We start from the raw sequence: 21,026 nt of genomic DNA, 5'->3' as shown, positions 1-21,026 counted from the left end.
AGGCCCAATCACGGATAAATAACTTTTCAACAGAATACAAGGCAAAAATGAGGTTAGAGCCCCAAAATATACATCCATTTAGTTTAGCCTTTCTTTCTTTCTTTCTTTTTTTTTTGCTTTAGCCAAATGCTACTTCACAGGAAGGCAAACTGTTGAGTCTAAAAAATGAGTAACTTATCTGAATGTGGCAATAAAAACTATATTTAGCGTTTGTAGCTGTTAATTAGAAAAAGAGGCTAGATATTGTCTAATAACTTGCATTTCAAACAACTTGCTTGAAAACCTGGTACAATAGATAGTCATGGAAGCCATCCATAATGATGGATTATCAAGGATTTATTAAACGTAATTAATAAATGTTAGTAGTGGTTGCTGTAGTAGTAGTAGAAATAATTTTATTCATTTGTATCACATTTTCTTTGCTCTACTGAACCTTTAATATTGCAAACAAAATTTAAAACCAGTAACAATATAACAAACATTAAAGATAAATTACAATTTAGAAATGTACCACAACCAAATATCATAGTGGTTGTAAATTAATGTAATTTTAACAACATAGAATAGACACATTTATGGAGGACAATCTGAATATTGCCTTACTGAACTTTATATAATGAATTCCTCTCCTAATAATTAAATAAAAGAGCCATATTCAAGAACACTGAGCAACTCAGTCTCAAATGCTAAAGATCAACTGGGGAGAATGCTATTCTCGCTCTTTGCTGAATTTCAAAGTAGGATCCTAATTTGACTGATCAGAGCGGGAATGGATGGATCCTGCTGTAAGTTTATTTGGAATTCTCTACAACAAAACATGGCACTGCATTTGGAAAGTTCTTTCCATTTCATGTCGAACCTCCTTTGTAACCTAAACTCCTTTATTTTTATGCCATCGATGCTGGAAATTAAAAAAAAACTTAGCTCATTTTCTTTTCTCACTCATAATTGGGAAAATGGCAATTATCACAGTCATTTAACTTTTTAACCTGTTCCTGTTGGAAAATATGTGGCACCACTCTGATAGGAACATTTAATTCGCCAAACCGCACATTACAAGTACCACACGCTGCTACTGATTTAGAATAGAGTCTTACAAAATGGGAATATGATGGTGTAGAAGCCTATATGGACCTTTTATGTCGTTTAAATATAAGGACTATACAATCAGGGATGTGTTCTCCAGTGGCCAGGATCCCAATAACAATCCTTTAAAGGAGGCCATAAGCACAATAGCCCCATCCTACTTCTATTGTCCAGCAACAAACATGTCAGGTCATAACAGTCTGTATCCCATCCTAGTTCTGCCTGGATGCCCACTGATGCTGAAAAAACCAAGCCAGGTGAAAGATTTGTGTGTCAAATAAATTGAATGCACTGGACACATCATATATGACACTTTTAAAAAAAATTGTGCAGACGTGACCTCCTTCAGTGTCCCCGTACTCCCAACCTGAGCCGACAATGAATCAATGCTACGTGTTGAAATGAATGGTGTGACACACTTGGGAAAGCTTTTCCTTAATGGCTTGCTCAGCACTTTGTTGTTAGTTGGCAGCACAGATCAGTTTGACCCAATTTGTAACTCTAGATGTGGAAGCGTGATTTATTCCTTTTAAAATGACCACTTATACTTCTTGGAATTGCCTTCCTGCATATTTTGATCTGCTCCAGCTGCTTAAGATCTTGCCATGTGCACCATTATCAGTTTTAGTCTCTGCCGTAGTTCTTCTTGCTCTAATAGTGTGTGTGGGGGGGGAGTTGTTCACCTTTTCTTCCTTATGGCCCTTATTTGTGAATGAATTAAAGGACAGATTTTCACCTTCCTCCATTCAGAATATGCACCTCTGTAAAATTGTCTTATCAAGCAATGGCCCAAGTTGCCAACTGAGCTGTAATTTTATCTTGCCTTAAAAAAAATGCTGATTTCTGTAAAAGAAATTCCCTGTTAAATTGTTCACCAGGTAGAAACCAAAGTAATATTTAAAGAGAAAGTTGTTAAGTAATGCCAAGCACCGATAAAAGCGTCACCTGAAAACTTATAAATTTAGTCAGTGTAACCCATTTCTTTTCTTTTGGAAAAAAAATTCTGATAGGATGAGGTGGATGTTGAAACAAAATGTTCCAGATTCCTTTCACGGAGCCCTGTTTTGTCAAAACCATAAGACTTATTATTTTTTTAAATGTATTTCTGAAAGAAATACAGCATCCCAATTCAACTGGACTTCAGTCTGCAGAATTTTCTGTGAGGAAAGGGCTGGATTCTCACATCGAAGGCCATTGCTGAGGCCAATATCTAGCATCTTCAGCAGCATAGAGACTGCATTTGATGATTAATACTTTGATGGAACAAAGAACCAACTTTTCCCTGAAATGTAATACATTAACATTATTTCCAATATGTTATTTTACTGAAAAAATAATTAGCTTCACACACACACACACACACACACACACACACACACACACACTATTGCCCCTGGCAACAATAATATACATTTCAATATCATCCCAATAACTTAAATCATTTGTTTTGTAGCATACTGTACACAAACGTAAAGCTGTTACAACCAACATAATTACAAAAACAATTGATTTTTTGAATGCATTTTTCAATCTTTAATTCCAAAGACTTAAATGATCCTGATTACTTGGTTGGAATCAAGGCAGAAAGATGCAGCTGACAAAAAGAGAAGCCCTTTATAACGCTTTCAACACAGGCACACTGATATCGCACAATAAGTATTCAGAGTACACCCCATTTTGTGTCTTACAGCCATCACTCATTATTAAGGTCTGTTTAAGGTCTGTACTTTAGGGCTTTTTTCCTCCTTTTTCTTCTAAAAACAGCTATATACAGTACAGTGCTTTTAATGGCAACTATGTTTATTTTGCTACTGCTTTGTGCTTGCTGTAGGTGAAGTTAGAATTCATTTCATTTTTAGGGTTCTTTCTTATAGTGGTGGGTAGTGTATTGTGGGAAGTAGAACAAGGCAGTGTCCTTCCCATGGCTGTATTGATTTGCCCTTCAGCTGTTTGCATAGAGAACCTAAAGCCTTGTTGTTGATTATCCACACAATGTCTCTCTGAACATTATTGACCCATTGCTGCTTACTGCCTGTGGCTCTTGATTTTTCACACCGTCTCCATGACACTCATAATAAAACATACTATCTTATTGCTACTCAGCTCTGGAAAGCAACTGATGTTGCTTTAGTACAACTGCTGCATTTCTGGATAACATTTATTATATGTTGGACAGAGACCGATATGCTTTAAGGTTTTGTGCATTGTGAAGGGCTTTGAGCAGATTTCTACAATTTAGAACAAAAATGTTATTTTTAAAGAATTGGCAAATTGTGCAACTGAAAATTAACAGGACCGTAAGAGTAACGGAGAGAGACAGCCCCACTGCAATCATTTAAAAAAAATTGTTAACTTCATTGAATGAATCGTTATGCGCTTTGTCTTTCATTAAGTAGCTACCACAGTCTTCATCGCTGTTGCTATTTTAAATTTGCCCTCCAATTTATGCAGTGAGATGTGTGTGTGTGTGTACGCACACATACTTGCAATGTTCATTCTGTAAATTTGGATTAATTCGTAGAGGTTTTATAAATAGTTTAGGAGCAAGAGGTTTTGTACAGATATCTTTCTAAGATATGTAAGAGATGTATTTGTATGCTACTGCAAAAAAAATTGTTTCAATCTGGTCCTCACAATGAGATGGTAACATTAGTCCCATCTCTTAGTTTAAAAAAGGAGGGATTGAACTATATCAGTTTAAATTAATTCCAAGTTAATTGATACGGGATTAAATTTTTTGAGTTACTAGAATATATAACAAAAGTGTGTACTTCTTTAAAAACAAAATATTCTTACAGGCACTTAAACGTGTTTTTAAATCTTGAGGTTTTCATTATGGCAGAAAAAAATAATTTGTTAGTGGCAATGTGGCCATGAGAAACGTATTTGTTAATGTTTCACATGAATAATAACAGATACCTTGTGAATTAAAAAAAGGAACCTGTTTTTAGACAGCATTGGAAATATAGAAAATAGATAATTCTTTCTCAGGAGTAATTAGTTGACCAAACAAAATAGTATTATGTCATGAACAATTAAACGGACTAATTAAAATGAATCTGTTTATAGTTGAAATTTTGGTTTGACACAGGTGAAGGTTGTAAAATGAAAATTTCTTCGTAAAAGAGGAAGATAGAGTGCAGACGCAGGTAGTTAGTTTTTTAATGTCTTAACCAAAATCATAGTTTGCAAGGATTTAGTACTTTATTTATCAAGAATTCTTCAATATCAACTGTTCTAAGAATTATAGGTGATATATGTATTTGCCTATGTAATGTCTGAATTCACAACCTGATTACAAAGTGCTGCATTCAGTGTTGTTTTTTAAAGAAAAGTTCTGTAAACCTAAAATACATATGTTAAACTTCCTTTCTAATATTTTATCTATTTTTTAGCTACGGAGAATCTGTAGAGGAATGTGTGTGTGTGTGTGTGTGTTCTTTATAATGTTATGTAAGTTCTAAAACCATTTCCAGTGAGATTGAATAAAATCATCTGCATGACCAGATTTTGGCCCATTTCAAAATGGCTTCAAATCAAGTTTCTTTGTTTAATTAGATTTTTATCCTGCCTTTATTACTTTATAAGTAGCCCAAGGCAGCAAGCATATTTAACTAGGACTTCGTTGGTGGTGGTGATTGTTTTCAAAAACATCCACCATGGTATCCTTTTGAATTGCTTGAGAGACTTTGGAATATGAAGGAATTCAAAGTGATTCCTTATTTTTCTAAAAGATAGAATGCAAATGGTGCCACTCTGAGACTATTATTGAAGTAAACAGAAGGAAATTATATGGGGTCCCTCAGACTCCATTCTATTCCCAGGATTTTTTGATAGTGCTTTGATACATGCAACCGATAAAAAAAGATTATAAGAAATCCTATCTAGATGTTGTCGATATGCTGATGATACCCAAATCTGATTTCTGTCATATCTTTAGGGAATGGTGTTTGTCTGAATTCTGCCTACTTAATAAAGGATTAGATAAGAGATTGTCTGTATTCAGAGAGGTGGTAAATCTCCGAATGATGGAGTGATTTGGATTGTCCCCAAAAGAGCATTACTATCTGGATTTCTTGAGTGGGGCATTTGCCAGGAACAATTTTAATAGTGTCAGCCTTGGCAAGAAATTGCAAAACTACAAGATTTTGATAAATAGGCTTATTCTGGCAAAATAAATAAGGCCATCACATACTACATCAACTGTGGGGTATCAGGAATAATGCAAGCTCTATTTATAGTGTAACTGATGTTCAAATTCTTGTGTGTCCTTCTCCCACTTAAGCAACATATGGAACTATAGGTCACGCTCCACCATTTCTTGTTTTGCTCACAGACTGATTTGGTATCAAACTGATTTCTTGCGACAGTGTAAGAACTAACTTTCCCAACCTTCTTGAGTTAGTATACAAGAAAATAATAATAACAACACAAACTGATGATCTCCAGATCTGATTACTATAATTGTAGTTAGTTTCTTTCCTATGTGTCTCATTCCACAAATATCAATGGTAATAAACTGAGCACATTGGTCTCTGGAAGTTCTTATAGGGGTCACGTTGTACATCTGCCAAAAATATAAATACTTTGTATTTTGGTTTCTGGATGAAACAATTAGCACTTTTTTTAAAAAAAAATCTTTATAGCCACAAAATGGACTGCAACCTCTGAGGGAATGCCTCTTTCTATATGACTCTTTCTCTTAGTGACCTCATTGTGGAAATCTGACTTCATTTACTACCAGTCTGAGCACATCTGTAGTCTTTAAAAAACATCCCCAATTAATTAATACGCTGCCCCTCTCACTATCAAGATAAATCCATTTCTTTGCTTTTAGTTTGTTATTTATTTAATAGATTAATGTGCCACCCATCTCTAGAAGCAACTCTGGGTGGTTGGTTATTTTAAATAGCTCTTTGCTACTCTTGGTTATCTTCACTTTCTTCGGTTTTATTTCTTATTATAAACCATGGAGAAACCTCAATAATATCATAACTGTCTGGATTCTAACTTTTAGGCATATTGCTGAATCAATTCATAGTATTAAAACATGAATACATTGTCTTTGGGGGTTACTAATCCCACCCAAATTCCATTAACACTGAAATACGTTGCGTTGTGGTTTATTATGATGTTCATAGAGCTCTCCTTAGTCCCGCATGTATAGAGTATGCTGTTTGATCAAATGATGCAATTCTTGAACGTCCGGCTTCTCTTATATGCATGGTGGCTGCTGCTTCTGAGTCATAGTTATCAGGTATTGTAAAGGTTAAACCTTATCATCTGCACACACAGGCACACACATACACAAACACACACATACACACAGACGGAAAGGTTGAGGTTTCATCAAAAACTTCCATCCTCACAACCTGTCGGCCACAATTTGATTATTATTATTGATTATTTCACAGGCTTTCACTCACTCCCTGCCACCGTGGCCTGCCTTGATATACAGATAGGGCTGCAGTCCAGTTAAAATAGGACTCCATCTTGATAATGGACTGCGATGAGATATTGTTGTTTGATAAAGATAATTGATGTTTCGCTGTGAATTGGAAAGCAGTTCCAAGTGTACCAGATCCGCGAGTGTGTTCCATCTGCAAATAAGAAAAGAATTTACAGAACATTAACAAAAGGCCTAGGTTTTTGACAGAAAAATGCTCTGTTGTGCTGAGAAACATTTTTGCTTTAGCACTTTTGATGCGGAGGATGTATGGGAGGTGTGTCTATTTGTGCTCTTGAATTTTCTTCTCTTGCACCCTTTTTTGCTTCAATCTTGGATTAGGAGAATTCATTTTTGCCCATAGAGGCTGCCTTAATGTTTTCTTAAGTGCACATTAAATTTCCTCTCGCAAAACCATTGACTGAACAAATGATTAAGCGTGGGAATTTCCACATCACTTATCAGCTGATGCGTTCTTCTATAGAACATAATTACTGCTAAGTGATTATATGCTTTTTGTTGGCCATGTCTATTTTCAGCTGCTAGATTTAAGTTGATTAAGGTATCAGTAGTCTTGGGTGGTGTGCATCTGATTTTTTCTTTTACTCGTGTTATCACCTTCATAAACCCTAATTAAGCAATAAGGCTTGACAGAGAGTAGGGTTATCATCAGATAATGGCACCCCAAGTGTGTTCCAGAGGCACAAGGTTCAGCTGAGTGCCTTTAATCCTCCAGGGGTGTGATTATCTCATGATAAACATACAGCATCACAGCTACTGATATTATTGCAACATGCTTGTGGACTTCAGCTTAAGACTGAAGTGCAAAATTCCTGTATTATTTTAAATTTTTCCCCCCTTGGTACCTGTTAACAGATCAATGATTTTAGGCTTTGGTGTCTTTTGTGCAAATATTTTCTGGACAAATAAGAAAAGCCATCTTTGCCCTGTGTTTTGAAACTTCTAAATTTATATTATAAAAAAGTAAAGTAAATTTACTTTTAAATTTCTGAGTAACATTTTTGTTTGTTTCTGTAGTCTTTCTGTAATTTTTTTTTTTTTTTGCTAAATACCTTGACATAAATTCTGCAGTTCTCATTAATATTTTTCTCTTATCTACATGTCTTTGACTTTCACTTTGTATGCATTCACAGAGAGAAAAAGACATACTTTTCATCATTCAGTATAAAAGAAAACCAAATTTAGTTTAAATTAAAAAAAAATCCTATTGCTGTAATGAACTGACTGCATCACAGGTATCAAACTTGCCGCATCATCTTGATATCACATGACGTATCGTGACATTTTTCCCTTTGCAGAGCTCGGAGGGGCGTGGCCTGTGCATGACGCATCCGGCCCGCAGGCCACCAGTTTGACACACCTGGACTGCATGGATAATGTGCCTTTATTTTCTATTTACATTGGCAGTAAATGCTTGTTGTTTTCTTTTCAAGGAATCATATTTTTTTAACATATTAATAGCTGGCTTGGGTACTCAATAAATTTTGTAATCTGGTGGAAACTGGGGCATAAATGCAACTGAATATGTCTTTTTTCTCTAGTATTGGCATTAAATAGAACTTTCAAACTCAAATATCACAGGGTGCTAATAATCCAGTTTGGATTATTGCAATGCTCTCTACATGGGGCTGCCCTTGAGGTGCACCCGGAGGCTGCAGTTAGTCCAGAATGCGGCTGCGCGAGTAGTAACAGGAGCCACTCGTTGCTCCCACGTAACACCACTGCTACGCAGTCTGCACTGGCTTCCTGTAGTCTTTCGAGTGCGCTTCAAGATTTTGGTTACCACCTTTAAAGCGCTCCATGGCTTAGGACCCGGGTACTTACGGGACCGCCTGCTGTTACCTTATGCCTCCCACCGACCCGTACGCTCACACAGAGAGGGTCTTCTCAGGGTGCCGTCCGCCAAACAATGTCGGCTGGCGGCCCCCAGGGGCAGGGCCTTCTCTGTTGGAGCTCCTACGCTCTGGAACGAACTTCCCCCTGGTTTACGTCAAGTGCCTGATCTTCGGACCTTTCGCCGTGAGCTAAAAACATACTTATTTATTCAAGCGGGACTGGCTTAATAGTTTTATTAAATTTTAATTGGGGTTTTATTGTTTTAGGGTTTTAAATTTTTAAATTTTTAATGTCGGCCTTTTTGTAATATGCTCTGTTTTAAATTTTTTGTTTTAATTGTATATATATTGGGTTTTTATCTTTTGGCTGTACACCGCCCTGAGTCCTTCGGGAGAAGGGCGGTGTCAAGGTTCCAGAAAAACCTCTTCTGCATAAAAAAAACCCTCAGAAGCCATTGTTTTCCAGAGTTCTTTACTAGCATGAGGAAACTGGCACACGATGAGTGAAATTCCAAAACTGAATTTCCGGATTCTTTTCCCCAGTTATACAAACCCCAAGAGTCCCACCCCCCTGACCCCTTTGATGGTCACATGGTCCCACGTTCTCCCAGTTCATTCGAATATCTTCTTGCCACTCTTCCTGCAGATGTGAACACCATCCGACCTTGACCGCTTGAAGAATGTTACCATACCCCTCAGCCCCCCTTCCTCCCCTCAGGGGAAAAATGTGGCAGCGTCTGGAACCCTAAAGTCTAATATGGTTTCCAGGCCTGACAGGCGGTATAAAAATCTAATAAATAAATAAATAAATGAATGAATGAATAAATAAAACGTGTTAGCCTTCCTGGTAAGGGAGTGATGGTAAAAGGTAGCCGTATCCCTATATCCACATGAGCTTCATTTACTACCAAATAAATGAGATGTCTCCAAATAAGTGTGAATTCCTTGTAAAACACTGGGAATAATCTATCCCTCAAATCTTGGAAATCCACTGCTACTCAACCTAGTCAGCAGTAAGTTAACTGTCTATTAAAAAGACAGCTTCTCCAAATATATCTTCATCACCTAGTGGAGAATTTATAGGAAATTGGTATGACACTGATGAGTTGGTTGTTTTTTTAAAAAAAATTATTAAACAGTTTAAAAAAAATATTTTTTTTACAATTTTCTTCTTTACAACATTTCCGCCTCAGTAATCATTTCTTATATATCCATTTTTCCCCCTTACTTCAATTCACTATTTATACATATGAGTCTAATACTGATTTATATATATAAAAATAACAGTGTACTAAATTTCAATCATGCATTCCGTGTCAGTTCCATTTCCACTTGTTTGTTACTACGTTTCAAGTCCTTATCTTCCTTATTTAATCTTTTCTTGCCCTTTATACCTCTCCTCTAAACATTCATACCATTTCTCCCATATCATGTGGTATTCTGCTTCCTGCTTATCTTGTATTTCTTTTGTGAGTTTGTCCATCTCTGTGCACTTCAAAACTTTTCTGATCAAATTTTCTCCTGTTGGTATATTATTTTTCCAATTTTGTGCATATATTATTCTTGCTGCTGTTGTAATGTGATAATATTCATAAAATGATTATGAATATATAATATAATATGATTTAAGTATTCTATTTTTTTGTCATATGTCCCTGGAAGTATTCCTAACAAAAATAGTTCTGATTTCATCTCTTTACGCTGTTTGGTTTTATGTATGCTTTCCTCTGTTGGATTTCCATCTGCGTTTACGGTTCAAAATTATGAGAAGCTTATTTTCTGTTCTTTTAATGGATGACCTATGATATTTCTCTACATATCACATTTGAAAGTTACAAGGTTGCCTTCAAGGGGCTTTGGGTTCCTTTAAGGGAACGAAAGTGCTTGTATTCTCTTATTTTGCTTTTTACCTTCAGAAGGTATATTTTTGCAAAGCTGTTGCAAAAGGAGCTAGATGGCCAGCTGATCCATTATATCATGTGTGTCTTTGGAATATATATCCAATACTTTAGGTCAGTGGTGAGATTCAGCCAGTTTGCACCACTTCGGGAGATCCGGTTATTAACTTTCTGAGCAGTTTGGTGAACTAATTGTTGGAAGAAATCATTAGGGCAGAGAACCAGTTGTTAAATTATTTGAATCCCACCACTGCTTTAGGAGTGTGTGTATATCTAAATATCTATATCTGCCTCTTCTGGTTCAAAGACATTGGATTTAAGATGCAAGCCCAATAAACGGTTGATAACAATATTTCTCCTATGCACACCGTTTTTACACGTACGTTTGGCTTGCTCTGTTGACTCCAAAACTTCACCACGTTGAAACTGGAGGGAAATGGATGGAAACACTGAAAAAGTGATGCTGAATCTAACTGTGCAGCATATCATATTTGCTATCTTGTTATATGGGGATGAAAATGGTCTTCTCCAGGGCTGGGCTGCTGGGGGTTCACAGGGTTTCGGGAGAACCTCTAGCTAAGATTCTGTGCAGTTCGGAGAACCCCCAAATCCCACTCCTGGCTGGCCCCGCCCGCCCCTCCCAGGAGTCCCCACGCTGCCCGTTTTGGATGCAGGTAAGTGCAGGGCATGTGTGGAAGCTTGGGGAGGGCGAAAAATGGGCCTACCAGAAGTTTGGGAAGACTGGAAACGGGCCTGTTTCTGGCTTCCAGAGGGCCTCTGAAGCCTTGGGAGGCCATTTTTGCCCTCCTGGAGGCTCAAGGAAACCCTCCGGAGCCCAGGGAGGGCAAAAACACTCCCCCCACCACCATGGTGCAGGAGGCCGACTAGGCCACACCCACCGTGGCCACATCCACCCAGCAGGCAAAGAACCCCTTGCTAAAACGTTTGAAGCCCACCCCTGGTCTTCTCTATTATGTTTTATTTTAATTGTAGTGTTGTCCAGGCTGTTTGCATCTACTTTCCAGATTCCCATTTCACTCATGATTAACTATCCTTCGCTGGCTTTGAGAACATTTTTCTGATACAAATACTTAGGCCCAATCAAACTGGGACATGCTTAAATGCATCTACTAGAGAGCCATGGTGGCGCAGTGGTTAGAAGGCAGTACTGCAGGCTACTTCTGCTGACTGCCAGCTGCCTGCAATTTGGCAGTTTGAATCTCACCAGGCTCAAGGTTTGCTCAGACTTCCATCCTTCCGAGGTCGGTAAAATGAGGACCCAGATTGTTGGGGGCAATATGCTGACTCTGTAAACCACTTAGAGAGGGTTGTAAAGCACTGTGAAGCAGTATATAAGTCTAAGTGCTATTGCTACTTGAGCGTACAATTTTCTGGATTATTTTTTTTTATCCTTAGCTATGGCAACAAAGAGCATCCAGCTAAAACTGTATTGGTGAGACTACTGGTTACAACTGTAAATGTCTTTTTTTGAGAAGAATAAACTCATCTGTCTTTAATTTGGCAGTAATATTGCTCTTTTAATTGTAACAAAAAAATTAAATACTGTGGATCTATGCAATAAATCTACAGGCATCTTCCCCTTGAGGGAGTCATTGTTATAGGCTGAATTTGAATTTTCTTATTCTATCATTCTAAGAATTAACACCCACTTGACCTGGAAAAATAAAGCAGATTCAGAACTTGTGTGAAAATTCTAGGAATTTTTTTAAATGCTAGAAAAAGCTGCTAATCATGTATTTTGAGTGGCCTAGTTTGAAACACAGAAGAATTGTTAGTTGATATTCATTAAAAAGAAATCACATTCTAAGGTTTTAAAAAATTGTTGGTCATTTAGAAATGATGTTTAGAATGTAAATTCTGTGTTATTCATTATGAGGCAACTCGTGAGGACATAGAAAATGGTTGAGGAGATGTATCTTTAAAAAACAGTGTTTTGTGATTAATAATTAGTTATTCATTCTATCACGTCAAAAAGGCAAACAGAGAACTTTATTACACTGATGCACATCTGGATCTTGGATATCTGTTTTTGAATTCTTTTTGAATATTTCTTGGAAAGTTTCCAAACTGTTTTTTTGAAGTAACGCTATGAGATTGTGGTGAGATTACATTTTAATCCGCGCATCAAAAGTTATATTTGAAATTGATCCAAAATGCTAATGAACGTAGTTAAAAGCAAAACCTATCTGAATCATGCTGAAAAATGAAATCATCAAGGGTGACAATGTATAAATGCAATTGTACATGCTTCTTTGCTTGCCTTCAATGTGTAAATCCCACGTTAAATATTATTGTGATTATTTTGAGGAAATTAATTCTCAAAATGCAGAACATGGATACAGAACAAAGGATCAACCTTTCCTCTGAAATTGCTTATGTCTTTAAGGAGAAAAAAAGTTGGGAATGGTTGAATAGTATTCCCGTTTTCTAATTCCTTTTGTTCTTCTTTTGCTTTCTCCACTTCATTTAAAGATTGTTCTTTCCACACTATCATACATGGATTGTGAAAAACAACTTGGGACATGTCCCTGTACTGCGCTTAAACTGTGCAACCCAAAAACAGATTTCACGATCTTGACTGGCCAGTAGAACAAACAAGCTGAGATTGGTGTTGTGTGATCACGTCAATTTGGGGATGATTAGAGAGAGCTTGAAATTTTTAAAATATAGAGAGCAACTTAGCTTTCCCGCTGAAGCTTGCTTAAGAGCTGAGCTCGTTTCTGCTTTTCAAATTGAAGTCCCTTTGAATTGGAAGATCAAAAGCAGCTCACAAAAAGCAAGCTAATAATTAACCCACATCTACTTTTCAGTATTCTTTTTTTTAAAAAAAATGGAATATTGTCAGGCAGCACATTGAAAAACCAGTAATTACATAACTTTTGTGAAAAGTGCTCCAAAGTTTAAGCCGTCACCAGTCTCTAAATAAAATCTTCAAACAAAATGAGTTTTCAGCAGAATGAGAGAGCACAGCAAGATACAAATATCATTCCAGGTTTAAAACTTAATGTCAGTATTTACTGGACTTCTTTTTCAGCAATACTCTGGCATGTTCTCCCTGTGGACATCATTAGATAGTACAGAGCACCTTTCTGTTAGACCCCATACACAGCCTTGGCTTCTGCTTCCAACATGCTTGGCTGTTCTAGTGTGCAAAACAAATTGATACCCAGTTGTGTAAAAAGCTGGTAGCATTTGCTTATTAACAAAATTTGATATATTTTTATTCAGGTTGTGCCGTAGAAACCATAGGAGATTCTTAGAGAGTCTGAAGTACAACAAAAGCTTGTCCTGACCATGCTAGGAAAAAATGACATATTTAATCTTCTGCTTGCTATATTTAAAATAAAATCAAGGGACAAGTGCTGGTATATTGGCTTGGTTTGGAAGTAAACTTTGGCCCAGTGTTAGACCTTAGCTATTCAGTTAACTCGTTAAGGCTGGTGTGAACTTCTAATTTCTTATTCATGTAACTGCTGTTTCTAGCGTGTGTCTGTTGGAACTAAGCTACACAACCAGCATAGCAAGCTAGGAAGTGCCAATTTCAATCTTATCAGTGGAATGATAGCTTTACTGAAGTTAGGCATGGAGAGTTAAGTACCTTATTTATTTCCAAGAGCAGATCCTGGAGTTAATATTTTCTAAGAAGTTTGATGGTAATTGGGTGGCAATCTCTAATTGATGGCTTTAGGGGAAGAAACAGCCATTAGACAAGAAACTCTTTGGGTCGAATAGTATTTTAAGAGTGTATTTGCATAATATGGCAGTGCAACAGAGATGGGTTTCAGCAGGTGCTGACCAGTTCTGGAGAACCGGTAGTAAAAATTCTGACTGGCCCCGCCCCCATCTATTCTCTGACTCCCAATTCCCAGCTGATCGGGAAGAAATGGGGATTTTTGTAGTAACCTTCCCCTAGAGTGGGGTGGGAATGGAGATTTTACAGTATCCTTCCCCTGCCACACCCACCAAGCCACACCTACAGAACTGGTAGTAAAAAAAATTGAAACTCACTACTGCAGCGCAATGCCAGAAATTATTCAGTCATTTGGTACATGAGAGTCTCTGCCATCATTGTTCTTTTTCATAATATTGGCTATAGTGGCAGCCCTGTTCCTTATTCTAAAACCCAGAAAGTTGCCTATATAATAAGAAAAAGGAAATAAGAATGCTTATTATTCACATATAGGAATTGGAATATCTTACGTAGAATCCTGGTTCTTAAAACTCTTTGATGGACATATCATGATCATGCATGCGCAAATACAATGGTAAAAGAAGGGATAGTGCAATTTCATGGTTCTTCTAACATATCTTGTTGGAATGAGCATTGGAGACATGGTGTTGAGCTCATTCATAGAAGGTACGATCCAAAAGATAGCATTTTAGAGCCAGTTCTCGTCTCTTTGATTTGTGACCTAAGGATCTAAACTTGTACATTAAATAGTTGGGGGGGGGCGGAAATTTGGTTTGACCTATTCAGTGAGCAATAAACAGATAATTTGCAGTTACCACATTTTATCGGATCCAACATCATTGCTTATTCTGGCATAAAGAACTGGATTAAAAACTTCATGTAAACATGCATGGTGGTATAAAGGTTCCGCTCGCACATATATGCTAGTCGTTCCCGACTCTAGGGGGCGATGCTCATCCAAAGATGTCCCGTGGTCATGTGGCTGACATGACTAAAGGCGCACGGAACGCTGTTACCTTCCCACCAAAGGTGGTCCCTATTTTTCTACTTGCATTTTTTACGTGCTTTCAAACTGGTAGGTTGGCAGAAGCTGGGACAAGTAACGGGAGCTCACTCTGTTACGTGGCACTAGGGATTGTAACCACTGAACTGCTGACCTTTGATCGACAAGCTCAGCATCGTAGCCACTGAGCCACCACGTCCCTTATGGTGATGTAAACAATCCAAAATTTTCCATCTTCACTCAGCAAGCTGAATTTCTCTATATTTTGTCTCTGGATATCTTCAACCCTAGGAGCTTTTCTGGCCTAATTTGTTTAGATCAGGGGGGCCGGATTCAGCCTGCAGGGTGCTTAAATCTGACCTGCAGGGCCAGCCTGCAAATATCAAAGGACCAGCCCATTGTATTTGCGCATGCATGACCAGCCCATGGTACCTCTACCAGCCAAAATGTGCTGAAAATGTTGTGGTCTGCCAGCAGCCTGTGGAGCTGGCAGCAGAGTCAGACACTGAAGAGGCTGGGGAGGAACATGGGCCAGTCCCGGAATCTGCGGAAGGCTCAGGTGAGGGCTCTGCATCAGAGACAGAGATAGGGCCACAGCCATCTGGGAGTTATGCATGGACTCTGGAGCCTCCAGTCGGACATCAGAAAGGCAGAGGAACAGGAGGAGCCTGTTCCTAGTGCATGCGTGCGCAGAGCTCCCAGAAAGCAAGAAAAGGGACAACTCGGGAGTGAGGCCTGGAGATGATTGGCCCCTCCCATAAGGCTTAAAAGAGAAACAAAGGCACGTGGGCCCTTTGCAGGAAAGCAACATTGTTAATTCTGTTCCCAGTCAGCATCTCTGTTTGATTCTGGACTCATGTGGCTTTGCCAAGTAGGTCTTTGGCAGCGTGTCAAGGGAGATAAAGGTTGGTGATTATCCCGAAGGACTTCTCCTGAAGGACTTTTTGCAATTAATTGGGACTCAGCTGTGAATGAATGTAATTCACAGCTGTTGCAATAGAAGAGGTTTTTGGGACTACTCGTGTGTTTTAATGATTCAGGAAGTATAGGTCACAATAGCAAGGGACCGCGTGCGGCCCTTGCACGGCCTGTTTTCGGCCTCCAGGGCCTCCAGCAGCACTCTGCAGGCCATGACCACGACCACGACCACCCCCAACCCTCTGAGGTCAAACACAACCCTGATGTGGCCCTCAGTGAAATCGAGTTTGACACCCCTGGTTTAGCTAGCCAAGTTTCACTTCTGAAATAGTAAGCATTTACTTCAACCACTTGGTTTTTAGTTTCAGACGTTCCCTGGTAATTTTCTTCTCTGACTGCAAATGTGGTTAAATTCCACCTGCCACAAAATAAAGATACTGTATATTCAGATAAACCATTGATTGTGTTGATCAGTACCCATATAGTTTGGGACTGGGAAAACAGAACAGACACCAGACTAAATGTATTTCAACTAAGTGCCTTTCAGACATTCTTATAGCATGTCAGCTCCAGGTTTGTTTGGTTTTTTTTGGTTGGTTTTTTTTTTTGGTTGGTTTTTTTTTTTTGAATTTTATATCCCGCCCTTCTCTGAAGACTCAGGGCGGCTTACATTGTGTTAAGCAATAGTCTTCATCCATTTGTATATTATATACAAAGTCAACTTTTATTGCCCCCAATAATCTGGGTCCTCATTTTACCTACCTTATAAAGGATGGAAGGCTGAGTCAACCTTGGGCCTGGTGGGACTTGAACTTGCAGTAATTGCAAGCAGCTGTTAATAACAGACTGCATTAGTCTGTTGAGCCACCAGAGGCCCTCCAGAGGTTTAAGGATAGAAGAGGTTAGTCCTACAAATTTTGCTCCCTCTCTTAATATTTCCATAATCTTCTACACACAGAGGCAATGAGATGCCAGAAAGCCATAGATATCATGCTTGGTCCTGCTTCCTCCCCTTCCCACCCTCCATCACCGCACCTCATTACAGGGTGCCCGAAGCAGGATATGATAATTTACTTAAGCTGGGTACAGGGAAAGCGTTAGAGCTTAGTGTTGCTAAAGAACTGTAGAACTTTTTAGTAAAACTTCTTGGGACTGATTTTTTTAAAAAAATAAATAAATCTCCAGACAAAAAATTTGGAGGGGTTGGGGGTGTTGAATTGAAAAAACTATTGCTGGCTGCTTTCCTGGCTGTCTCACATTGTTCAGTAAATGCAATTGTTTCCTTTCAATATATGTTCCTGTTGTGACAAAATAAATAAAAATAAATGCTGGATTTTATGACTCTTGTCAATTAACAGCTTCCGATTTAAACCCATAAGAATGCTAGCCAAGTTGGTGCAGCACTGCTATAAATGGGGGAAAACCTTAATTCAAGGAAGAAAAAAAATTTTTTTGGTGTGAAACACCTCCTTGCTCAGCTTATCTAGGCGACGCGTTCTAATACCCCAGACTGGCATGTCCTCTGGAGCTTAGAGGAGACTTCAGTTAAAATGCTTCCTTTCCTCAAGATGAGTTAGGAACAAATAAGATTGATTTTTTTAAAGGAGGGAATTTATTGGAATATCTCTTTGAAAACTGATTTGCGCCAAGAGATTAATTGCAAATGGCTGGAATTGCTGTGTAAATAAAATGGCATTCTGCTTTATGGGAAAACACTTGACCAGACCTTATGGGTTAAGTGATGCTGAACATTTACGGCCACATATTCTTCCCTTCTGCAGTGACTGATGTCTTTGTGAAACATGACAACCTACAAGCTTGATCCCTGAGACAGAGGTTATTTTGCAAGGGATTCTTTGAATAAGATACCAAAGTAGGAAATACATATTCACACATGTCCTTTCAAATGTGTTGAGCACTTCTGACTCAGAAGATGAGTTGGCAGCACCAAGGTCTACTCACTCATCTCACCTCTTAAGAAATCATAACTTTCTACTTTGGGCACAATTCCTTAATATAAACAGTCTTCACAAAATTCAATGTGTACATCCGCAGTTTTATCTTTGGACTCAAGACAGCCTGCTTTAAAGTTTGCAAATAGTTATATTTTCCAACTGCCGTTTTTTAAATGTTCAATATGTAAATGTTTGTATCTTGACCACAGGGCTCTGTAAGGAGGTAAGACTGTAGATTTGTGCCAAAGTAAAATATTGCCCTTCTTCCCCTTCCTTAAAAAAAAGTCCACATGCCCAGCTGCATGATTAACACTGATTGAATTAATACCAGGTTACAAGCTTGATACTCTCTGTTTTGAATGTCTGGTGTGTGTTTTTTTTGGTTTTTTTTAAAAACAGTTTACCATGCAAACCTGGTCACTAACTGTTGAAAAAGCTTACATCCAACATTTTTAAAATGAGGAATCGGCTGCATCATTTTCTGGGTCATAGAATATAAACCCATTTTCTGGGTTTATATTTTTCTCTGAAGCTTTTCTTTTCATGTTTTCGAAAGTGTGGATTCATTGTTCATATTGTTGTAGTTCTGGTTCTGATTTTAAAGTCTCTTCTAAAAGTGGCATCTGTTCTGAAACATTTTTAAACTTGGAAAACAAATCTACTTCTAAGAAGTAAAATATAAAAATATTTAATGATAATGGTGCTGCTCTGCTTTAAAAGCATGTATAGCCAAAGGGCAGATGTAGCCGTCTTTAATAGAATAATCTTGGGTACAGTTTCTTAAAACAATATAAATGATAATGTGGGATTTTAAGAAGCCTGTATAGTACCAATGTATATGGGAAATTATAACAGTTTCAAAGGGACAATTATGAGATAGATGATAGATAGATAGATAGATAGATAGATAGATAGATAGATAGATAGATAGATAGATAGATAGATAGATAGATAGATAGATAGATAAACTGTTTAGTACTACCTGCCAAAGGACAGATTTTCATGGAGAAAAATTCGCTATGTGGTCTCTTAAGAGTTGATGCCAAACTGACGGCATATAATCAATCAATTAAATTATTTTGGGTGGGCTTTATTATAGATATATTGATTTTACAGAAACACCTCACAGTTAAAGAACAGGAATATTATTATAAAACTATCCATATTTTATCCTGCTTAAATCTTAAATTATTAAATTATGTTCCAGACATTGATAATAAAAGTGTATAAACCATATTTATTTATCAGCAATATGGCAGATTTAACATTTTCTCCCTCTGTGCCACTTAAAATACTATATTCGAATGATGGAGCTACGTGCAAAACTGTATTGATGTTCCTGTGTTCCATGTTGCTTTTTATAGTGCTTCTTCAGATTCGTATTAATTATTAGAATGACAATTGTGTGAAATTCTCTAATTCAATAAAAATATTTCACAAAGACTTATAACATCTAGCTCATGAAGACTACTTGCTTGATTAGGTAAAAGTGATGCACTTTGACAGTTAATCTTGTAAGTATTTAATTGTTGGTTGTGTTTGTGCACAAAATCTCTGAACTACATTTTACAGCTCACAGAATGCTTCTTTAAAAGTCAATTATATAGAATTGCCTTTTTGTTCCGTTTCTAACTTTGATCATACAAACACTGAAACATAAGCTACAGAAAACAGGAAAAAATAAAGACTGCCAGTGTTCAGATTGTCTTAAAATTAAAATTTAATATTTCTGAAAATAAAAGATTGCCATGAAAGCCACAAGAGTTTATCCGCCAAGTAAATAAATATTATTTACTTTTAAAATGTAAGGAACCAACTAGCATGGCTTATTTCTTTGTCGATAATACAAAAAGTTGTTACCCTCAGCATATTTTTTTTAAAACGTTATGTATTTTTATTTTTATTTCCCTAAATAAAGATCACTTAATATTTCAGCTTATTTTTAAAAGGTGGATAAAGATTTTTACAAACAAAGATGCAACCACAAATCATACATTCATAGCATTTTTACAGATAGAGATTGCATCTATCCTTTTGTAGAACAGTATTTTATGCTCCACAATTTAATCTGTGAACCAGGCCTTAACTCCATCCACTTAGAGGTGAACGCTCCTAATTAGGAATAACTGTTCAAAATGTGTTATTGACTTTACTGCCATATTAATTTTTGGTGGTGTCATCATGAAATATCTGGAAACAGAAAAGATGTCTGAGCCTCTTAAACTGCGAATGTAAATCAAATCTTTGTAAATGTCTGCTGTGCTTGAAAAATAGGCTGCATTGATTTTTTTTTTTAAAGAGATCAACGTAAATAACTTAATAAAATGTGATGGGTTTAGAGGATATAGGACACGTTCGGTCCTCTTCTATTTAGCATCACGTAACACCCGAGTTGTATACAAACTGTACAATTTAGATAACATTTTGTGAAACGCTCCGTAGCCACTTGGATGGCTGCAGCTGTTGTCTAATTTTTTTTTTCTGGATTAAATTTGGCCAACAAAGATGCTGCCTCATTTTCAGCTTGTCATTTGCCCAGGAAGTAAAAGCAAATTGTAATGAGGGAATCACAGCAGGAGAACTGCTGAACAAATGAGAGGTATATATTGACTGACAGCCAGCACGCCACTTCAGTGATAAATGTATTTTTATACACTGCTGTTCAAGGTCACTTTCTGCTCTCTTTGTATGCTGGACATCAAATCAGGCAGACTTAGATTTTAATACAAAATAACTTATGATAGCTAATGCAAAATAATAAACCTTTGGTAAACTATTTTTTTTAAAAAAAATCAAAATATATTCATTTTAAAAAGGATTTATTTTTATTCTAGAATATTCTTTTCCAGAAGTCTGAGAAACAGATACATAATAAATGATAAAGTATAAGGGTGTGATCCCACCCATAAATCCCTGTTTTTCTTTTGAACTTGTAATACTGAAGTAGTAATATTAAAGACAAATGGAAAGAAGGTTCCGGTGAAACCAGATACCAGTTTTTGTTTCTGTAAATGTGCTTAGAATTAGAGTGGTTAATTTCATTCAAGAGCTGTCAGCTTGGATAGGATAGGATAGGATAGGATAGGATAGGATAGGATAGGATAGGATAGGATAGGATAGGATAGATAGATAGATAGATAGATAGATAGATA

The 21,026-nt window shown here is 37.3% G+C and overlaps 1 protein-coding gene across 1 annotated transcript in view; it reads left to right on the top strand.

The window, feature by feature from the left end:
* WDR7 (WD repeat domain 7) overlaps positions 1–21,026 on the top strand; it is a 261,730-nt gene that overhangs the window by 221,954 nt on the left and 18,750 nt on the right. The gene's annotated exons all lie outside the window — the stretch shown is intronic.

Source organism: Ahaetulla prasina, chromosome 2 (genome assembly GCF_028640845.1).
Source record: "Ahaetulla prasina isolate Xishuangbanna chromosome 2, ASM2864084v1, whole genome shotgun sequence".
NCBI lineage: Eukaryota > Metazoa > Chordata > Lepidosauria > Squamata > Colubridae > Ahaetulla > Ahaetulla prasina.
The sequence above is the reverse complement of the archived record's forward strand: the minus strand, read 5'-3'. Positions and strand labels throughout refer to the sequence as shown.